This window comes from Halyomorpha halys, unplaced genomic scaffold (assembly GCF_000696795.3).
Source record: "Halyomorpha halys isolate HHAL.00 unplaced genomic scaffold, Hhal_1.1 Scaffold1017.1, whole genome shotgun sequence".
NCBI classification, from domain to species: domain Eukaryota; kingdom Metazoa; phylum Arthropoda; class Insecta; order Hemiptera; family Pentatomidae; genus Halyomorpha; species Halyomorpha halys.
In genome coordinates this window covers 17,181-26,853 of record NW_027107632.1, presented here as the reverse complement: position 1 = coordinate 26,853, position 9,673 = coordinate 17,181, and positions in this window count along the sequence as shown.

Sequence of the window (9,673 nt, the reverse complement as noted above, 5' to 3'; positions counted from 1 at the left end):
AATCAGCTCCTAACGGCGGCAAAACACTCCACCTCTAAATATTTTGTTGTCCTCTTTTATGATGTTGCTGGAGCCTTTGACAGTATGTGGTGGCCTGGAATAATGGGAGAACTTAAAAAGCTGCACTGTCCAAGAAATATATACAAGCTTATTAAATCCTTCTTGGAGAGCCGTTCAGTCTTCTACCAGTTACCAACAAGGAGAATCACGAGACTGATCCAACGGGGTTCCGCTCAAGGATCCGTTTTAGGTCTCCCATTCTATGTATATTCCATAATATCAATATGAATCCACTACTGGCGAATTTACGGGCAGCAGGAAACACACCAGCCGCATATGTCGATGATTTTGGCGTGGGGATTGAGGCAAGGTCACGAGTTAATCTGGAAACGAAAGCAGCAGAGGTTACTCTTATTGTTGAGCAATGGTGCAGTGAAAAGAAGCTCTCCCTAAACTACGAAAAGACTCGACTCTTGTTCTTAAAAGGAAAAATGAGAGGCTTCCTTCCCAGGGTTGTATTGGGGAATAAAATGATAAAACCATCACCAGAAGTTAGGTTTCTAGGCGTTCTTTTAGGCGAAAGGTGTAACTTTACCAACCATTTAAAGGAAGTTAAAAGTAAAACTGTTTTTCGCTACAGCTGCCTCAATAATATAGCAGGAACGACCTGGGGCCTGAAATATAGTAAAAATATGAGCGGGACCTCTCCGTATACCACTTTTCTGACTCGAACCTTGGGCTGCAGGGATGATATCAATAGAGTGGTGAGAAGTGGCCTAGAAGACGGTCTGCTCCGGTGGGAATACGAGTAGTTCTACCTCTGAGCAGTAGGTTTTGAGATAATTAAGAATAATTTCTGCCCAGATGCGGAAGCAAGCTTATTGGCAGGTTGGAATCCGGTCTTTACGAAACAATGCAACAACAGCATAATAAGCTGTGTAAAAATTATCCCGTTATATTTAGACTGCCGTATTTGTAAGACGCACCAGTGGGAAGGAATGAAATATTTTTCACCCATTTATATAAAATACTTGATTTTCGACCACCTGGAATGAAATATTTAAGCAATTTTTATATCATGTAAATAAAAATATATATCGGTGTAGAATAATTAAAATAAAATATATAACTTTTTATATAAATTTAATTTGTTGTTATCTAAATTCTCCTACTTGTATATATAGTAATACCACTAATGAGCACGAAGTGGACCCAGATGCACCCCATACAAATCTGTACAACAAACTATGGCATTTTGCTCTGTTGTTGGTCGGGCTATTCGTAGACCATCCCTATAGATCTGACTTTCCGTATGTATAAATAATTGACTCACTACAGGTTTATGTGAATAAAAGTTTTCTTTAGATTTTTTTTTTCTATTTCTATTTCCTGGTTGAATACATGATTCTGCTTGACTACAGAATGCGTCAGGAAAGTCTTGAACTGATTTTTTTATAAATATAATTTTGTTTCCACAGATCTTGGCAGGAAACCGTGAAGTTCTGAAAAGATATTTCTCGTGGTACGATATCTTCCAGAGCTTTTTATTCTCTAACTAATATAAGTAATTAATATAGGCATTTAACGAAGTACCCGGTCGAAAGCTGCATTAGAAAATGGGTTTGGTTGTTGCTGATACCTTTAGTAATCCGACTCTTGTGAAAAAATTGTTGCTAATTTCTTAACCTGAAACAAAGCGGTATAGACAAGCGCTTTGTTCGGGAAGGCCCCCTGATGTCAAAACTCAATTAGCGTACTCAGACTGTTGGAAACAACGGAACGGGATTTCCACAGTCACAGATCCAAAGGTTTTGGGTCGGATAAATATATGAATATCCCTCAACAAATTTTAAATATTTTGTTATTTTAATGCATTGAGTGCGTTCAATTGTTGTAGATGAAGAAATTTTATTTCTAGTATTTCTGAATGGAATGTCGAATAATGTATAAAATAATGAGTTCATATTATTAATGTAAATATTCAATTAAGTAAAATTATGAAATATATATTAAGTTTAAATTCAAGTATTGATATTATTATTTTCTCAAAGTTGACTAACTACAACAGCGCAACTGTCCCTAAACTTTATTCACCGCGGCATTCTTCTAAGATAAAAAAAATTTGCTGTACCCATGTCTAAAATCATATCGGTACAATTATCCCTAGAGCAGTTGAATATATAGAAAAATAAGAGAAAACTGTGCAAAGTAAAGGCTGGAATGCACTGTATATTGACAGTTTTAATTTAAGTTGTTTTTGTTTTAATATTTTGAGAAGTGGTATTTGCTTGAGGTACCGCAAACTACGTTACAGTTTGGGAACCGCTGCATTAGAGGATATTTCAGACAGTGTGAAATGCGCTTGAAAATTATCATCAATTTATGGTTTACATAGTTTGAAATTGTTACAGATTCTATATTTTCTGTAACATAAAAATCGTTCCAGTCAAATCTGTGGCGAGAATTCTCGATTTGAAAATCCGAATGTTAACAATCATGGTTTATATTTTACTTTTAAAATTAATTTTTATCAGGATAAGAAGTAATTGAATAGAGGAGTTCTCAGTCTAACAATACTAACATCATACCCTTATGAATAGGATTAATCATCAATTTAATTTTTTTTAAAAGGATGTATCTATTTATCTTAGATATATGATTTTTATTATGCTGGAACGTTTTCGGTTCATCCAATTATTCTTTTGAAACAAGTTTTTATTGCCAATGATAAGCATGGCAATACATTTTGGTCTTCTTCAAATTACCCATTCGATTTGGAACCTATAATAAACGTACTGCTTTATTTTATTTTTTCTTAAAAATACAAAAAATGTGAAAATATTTAAGCAATGTTTGTTTGTCCAACTTTTAAAAAAGTAAGAAACATTGAAATGAATTTGGAAAAGTTGATCATATAAAATCATGTATATTTGAGTGCTCGGAAGAAACAAGTTTATTGTAAAAAGTACCAGGGTCGGCCATGTACAAATACTTATACAAAACAAATCTTTCTTTTTCAAGAACGAAAATAAAAAAAAAAATCCTTTTTTTAGGAATATTTCTAAATACTTACGAAATTTTGTATGTCTCCGTTGGACCGTAGCATTGGTTTTAGCTTAATATTTAAATGGCCTTTTTTCCACAGTGTATAAACCTTTGTCTTAAACCATATTAAATGATAAACTATAAACTACTTTATAGTACATTCAACTAGCTTTAATTTAGCTTAAAGCAGTTTAAGTATAAATTGAGTGCGTTCGATTGTTGTAGATGAGGAAATTGTATTTCTAGTATTTCTCAATAGAATGTTGAATAATCTATAAAATAATGAGTTCATATAGTTTATGTAAATATTCAATTAAATTAAATTATGAAGTATATATTAAATATCAAATTCATTAGTATTATTTTTTCTCAAAGTTGACTGACTACAACAGAGCAACTGTCCCTAACTTTTTTCACCACAGCATTCTTCTAGGATAAAACAAAAATTCATAAACTATAAACGATAAAACTAAAATACTTTTGGTTTCAGCTTGATATTCAGCCTTTTTTCCACAGTGTATTAAACCTTTGTCTTAAACCATATTAAATGATAAACTGTAAACTACTTTATAGTACATTCAACTAGCTTTAATTTGAGTGCTGGTAGACATCTGATCGTCTGGGTCTTGTGGTATACTTCTCTCACAAAACTAAAACAGAAAACAAAAGTTTTGTCAGAACTACTAGAAATTGTCATCTTGTTAATTTATTTTGACAAATACCATGTAAACTACTACTTCTAGTGAGTACTAGCGGACATTTGTATAAGACGTACATTCTGAAATTCAATTGGTTTCTGAAAATAAATTGGCTTACTACTTTTATGAAATGTTGCTTTTTAAAAAGCTATATCTTGGGAACTGAAGAACGCAAATAGCTCTATTAGGTCATATATTTCATCATTTACTTTAACTTTAAATGCTGTTTTCTTATGTTTTCTAGTGTTGTTGGTAGTTTTACAGATATAGAGCTCCAAATGAATTTTTTTAAACTTTTTGAAACAGCCGCCATTTTGTACTCTAACTGTTTGGCAGACTCATCAATAGTCGAGAATTGGGGTGAAAGAACTGACTTTTTTTGTACTATTTACTTTGCACAAAATATTATTACATATCTTAATATTTAGTCTAAATATCATTACTAAACAGGCGAGTAAGACGATTTCCTGAGTAGAAAACAATCCTCAAAGGCTCTAGACGCAAAGGCTGAGAAAGACCAGTTACCGGCCCGAAGCGAATCTGCTATTTCGTTTGCACACTCTCTCCATCACAATCCATAGTCACCTTAGTCACGTATGTCTGTCTAAACATTTGCGTTGAGTAGGACCGTCGTGCAATTTTTTACCATAGAAATGTGGATTAATAAAAATATATTTAGAAAAAAACTGATAATCGAGAAGGCACAGTAGACCGAAACGGACGAAAGTAGGGCGTCACTCAGTGAATAGCCGATCCACTTGGGTTGTTCGGATCTTCAAGGAACTGCAGGATTATCATGTTCTTGTCTCAAATCTGTAAGCATTAATCGTAATCTTGAAATTTATTAACAAACAGAAACATTTCATGTAAATATTTTGGGTTGTTTAACGTAGGAGTTGATTCGTCACCTTAGTAACCTCAAAAGCAGTTGTACTGATGCGATTTAGGTCTGGGAAGATTGACTTTTATTTCATGATGGCACCACGGAATGGAACTCGAGACCCTCACACAGGTTGGAAAAGTTGGTTACCTGTAGAATAACTCCCCGTTTGTCAGATATGACCAGGTAAGAGAAAACCAAAAAATAAAATTTACTATATATTAGTTGTTTTTACAAAGAAAATCTGATTCGTTTTGTGGTTTTACTGTATTTTTCATAAGTCGCATGAGGTCATAAGGTTTCTCAGAATAAATCGAAGGCTCAAGGACATTTATTCTTTATATATTATTATATTTTGTATAATTATTTGAATTGTATAATAACTGAATCTTGGTTATTTATTTGAATTATTTGTAACCATGATATTAAAGCATAATTTAAATAAGTAAACATATGAATAAATATGTTTACGGTTTATGAAGAAGATAAAAATATATTAAGAAAAAAACTGATAATCTAGAAGGCATAGTACACCGAAATTCTAGGGAGAAATAGAGTAGGATTAATAGGAATGGTCATGGATGTGGAACCGGAGATGTAGGTTTTTGGGTGGAACTAGTGCGCATATAGGCCAAGTTTGATTTTTTATGTTATTGGTTTTAAAAAATTAGAATTAGTAACAAAATAGAAGCCGAAAAATCTAAAAATTTCACTAAATACTATATCTATATCTTATAAGAATTTTACCACACGATAAAAATTGATTTAAACTTTTTTAACGTAGTATAAATATGTAAACTTTAAGCCATGATGGAGCTCTTAATGTTCCTAAGATAGTTTTTTGGAAAAAAAAAATTAATTTATTTCGACATGGATTTTTAATTTATGGAAACTGGTATTTCTACGATGGCTTTTATTATAAACCACTTTATTATGCTTTTATTTAGGTGCAATTTTTATATTGTGCCTCAGTACGTGTAATGGTTCCTGAGATGCAGTTTTTAAAAACCAAGTTCGTTTAACAAGTATCAGTAAATAAACGTTTTGTGAATTTATTTTTCCAAATATATCAGGCGCACAAATGTCTTTAGCACTCAAATTGAAGTTAGGTAAATGTATCATAAAGTGCATAATTTCTAATTTTTATCTTCGTACGGGTAACAGTTTCCGTTATAAATCTCAAAATAAATTTACAAAGTATTCGTTTATCACTGAATGAGAAAAAAATGTATCTCGAAAATTTTTGAACTTAAATATCTACATTAGGGCTTAAATATTATTAAAGCTACACTGCATTAAAAAGACTTTTAATATTATTTTTTTTCGTGTGATAAACAGCTTTAAAGATATTTCAAGCTTTTCAAATTTTCTTCCACCATTTAGTTATTTATTATATTTTTTAAAACCAATAACATAATCTTTTGCAGCATAAAATTAATACCACCTAAAATTTTTTTTTTATGAATTTTGAAAATGAAAAACAAGCCAAGAAAAACACTTTGCATGTTTGGATTTTTGTCCAAACCACTATTCCTCCCTCTATACTCAGTCCGCTGGTGTTCCTCCAGGTAGAGGAATATCACTGGTCCTATCCTCCTCACCGTCTATACAGCTGACATTCCAACCAATCCTAACACTATCCTCACCACGTATGCCGACACATGTGTGCTCGCTGTTAATAATAACGCATTAATTGTATCCCAAAATATCCAATCCCATAGCCCTCGAAGATTGGTGTCGTAATTGGAGGATTAAGATAAATTCTAACAAATCCCATCAAATCACCTTTACCCTTCGTCGTAAACCTACTGACTGCCTTACAGTTTCATTTAATGATGTTGCTCTTACCCCCTGTCGAACAGATCCGCTACCTTGGACTACATTTGGACAAACGATTAACCTGAAATCCTCACACCGGACTGAAAAGATAGGAAACTGCACGTCGATTTCGACTATTACAGCACTTACTAGACAAACGGTCTAAACTTCCAACACATTACAAAAGACTGATCTACATGACTGTAATAAAGCCAATCTGGACATATGGAGTTGAACTTTAGGGCCACTAAAGCTTCGAATTCCTCTCGTATTCAATCCTAACAATCCAAAATCCTTCGTAAAATCCTCAATGCTCCTTACTTTGTCACAAATAAAATCATACATAAAGACCTTTATGTTTCCTATGTAATCGATCTAGCCAGAACCAGATATCACTCCTTCCATTATAAACTCTCTAACCAATCAAACCCCCAGTTTCTAACCTTGCATCCTCTTCCATTCCTGACAATCCTCCGAGGCGCCTGAAAAGAAGATGACCACGAAACCAGCTAATGTAAAATGTCATTATAGTGCTACCAATGGGTAGTTTCTCTACACGCCTTTAACACTCCAATTTAACTTAGATCAGATTTACTAAATGTATTATAATGTACAGTTGTAAATAGCAATAAATAAATATTAAAAAAAAAAAGAAAAAGATTTTTGTCCAACATATACCAAAACAAAAAAAAAGAAAAAAAACAAATCTTGTCTTTATGTGAATTAGTTTCGTTTATCAGCTATTTTAGTTAGCCCGGACAGCATTTTTTCATGATTTGCTATTATTTCTTAGGCCTTCCTTCTCGAGTGACATGCTACTTATTCAGATCAGACTGCGGACATGAGTAGTAGCTTTACAATGGACTGTCACCTAATCCTTCTTCCGCAAACTTATACTTCAATATCTTTCTTATGTAAAGTAAATTCCTTAGGCTTACAGGTGAAGACTGTTTAGTTGCTCATTATACTCAAAATTTTTCTCGCTTTTTGTTGTGTCAAACAATGTTTTTGCATCTTTTTATGCTCAAGAAACGATTTTATGTTTTATTACAGCTAAATATCAAGAAAAAGTACTCTGAATTTTAAAATCATGGTTTAAAATTTTTGATAATCTGGCTAATGTTCATTTTTATAAACATTCAATTAAATGAAGGATAATAATTAGGACATCGCTGGATGTCTGTTAGGTGAGGGGTTGTCATCAGCGATTTAAATAGTGTAATCAAGAAAAATGTTTACTTTTGTATAAATGAGTTAATTTTCATATAAATACATATTGACATGGGCCAAATTCTTTCTGTAATGGAGGAGAACTCCTAGGTTAATAGCGAAGATAAAATTTGAAAGAGTCTCATAAAAACATGGAATTAGATATAGCTTTCGATAGTTAGATCAGTTTAACTGGCCTTCTCTCTCGTACATTCTTGTACGTGTCCGATTGCAAGCATAGCTTTCATTGGGGTTTATGGCCCAGACTGACATGATCATATGCTTAAGATAATAGGGAGAGTCTTCATCTATCTCTCAGCATGAATTTTAAAATTATATTTTTAAGTCTTCTATAGATCAGTCCATTATAACTTGGTCCTTCATTCTTTATATAGCCTGTTAAGATGTAATGGTATCCTGTTGTATTTCGTTAACAGAAGTTTCAAATATATCTTCTTTTTTTTTTTTTTGGTGGCATTGGGATTTTCCATACAGCTCAGTTTAAATTTATTTTTATTCCCTTTATATTCACCATGGTTGGGGATCGAAGTTTTTCATTTTGTGGGACCGCCACTCAATCAAAAAAGACAACGCTCCAGGCCGGATTCGAACCAGCACCGCCAATAAATCTCAGAATAGTAAGACCGTGCCCTACCACTGAGCTACGGGTTGGCCCAAATATATCTTGAAAGGTCCAAAAGCTAATCGATCCTCTTGACCATTTAAAAGGTTCTTGGAGAATCTTAGCTATTTAGGCACGACTTTCTCTAAATAAGGAGATTACTTTTGCTTTCATATATATCCTCGGTACAAAGCAAATGTGTATCTACAAGTTTCTAAAAAATTGTGTTTGAATAACGGTTGCCGATATAAGGGAACTACTAATTTCTAATTTCGATATAAATCAATTGATCATTTTGTATATTTAACTAGTTGCGTCACATATTCTATTAGATCTTATTGGCGAACAGAATAGAAAACCATTCTTTTTGCAGATAGCAAGATAATCCACTTTGGATTTTTATCAACAATATTGAAAGTGTCCAGCTCTGTATTTTACTAACCACTCCAGCTCAAGCGATTCAAATCCTCATTTCTTTGTTACATAACAAGCAAATTCTTACGCGTTCTGAGTGGCCCAATGCACTGAAACTAAACATCAATTATGCATCCCTGCCTAGAGTCCCAGGAGTCAGTGGACAGATCATTGGATCCCTCTGTCGCAAATGCAACGTGGGTTTACTTTTAACTTTTAACTTAATATTTTTGCTTATTCTGTTTTAATTTTTATATGCATGTTTTGTTTATATTTATAATTTTTTTTTACTATATTTAATATCGCTATATCTATTCTTTTATATTTTAACTTAAATTTATTTTTATGAGTGATGGAAAGGAAAAGAGAGAAAATTTTGTAAAATTGAAAAATTATACATACTTAAAGAACGATAAAAAACTTGAAAAAATGAGAAAGAGGAGAAATAATAAAACGGAAAAAAATAAATCATGTATAATTCTTGTACACAATGCAGAAATTTTTATAATGTGACATTTAAAAAAAAAAAAATATGATGAGTCTATTTTTATTATAAATAATTGTGTTTCACTAGTTATAAGTATGAGACAACCCAATGAAGATGTGGGAAGCACATCTTTTTCTAATAAAGTGTTTTTCTCTCTAAGAGAACTCAGTATAAATATCCTGTGAATTTCAAAAGAGAAAGTGTTGATGTTAAAAAAAATCAGAAGTAAAAAAAAAAAATTCACATTTTTAATATATTCACTTTTTTATTCTGTATTCTCCAGAGATTATCTATTTTGGAATGCCACTCCTACACTAAATTTTTACAATTATTAAGATTGAATGTTTTTTTTTTTAATTATTTATTTATTGTAATTTACAACTGTACAGAATAATACAATAAGTAAATATGTAGTAAGTTTCATATACACTTGAAAATCTTGGGAAGGAACCACCCATTGGTGGTACTTCAAACATTAATTTAAACTAGAAGGTCTCGTG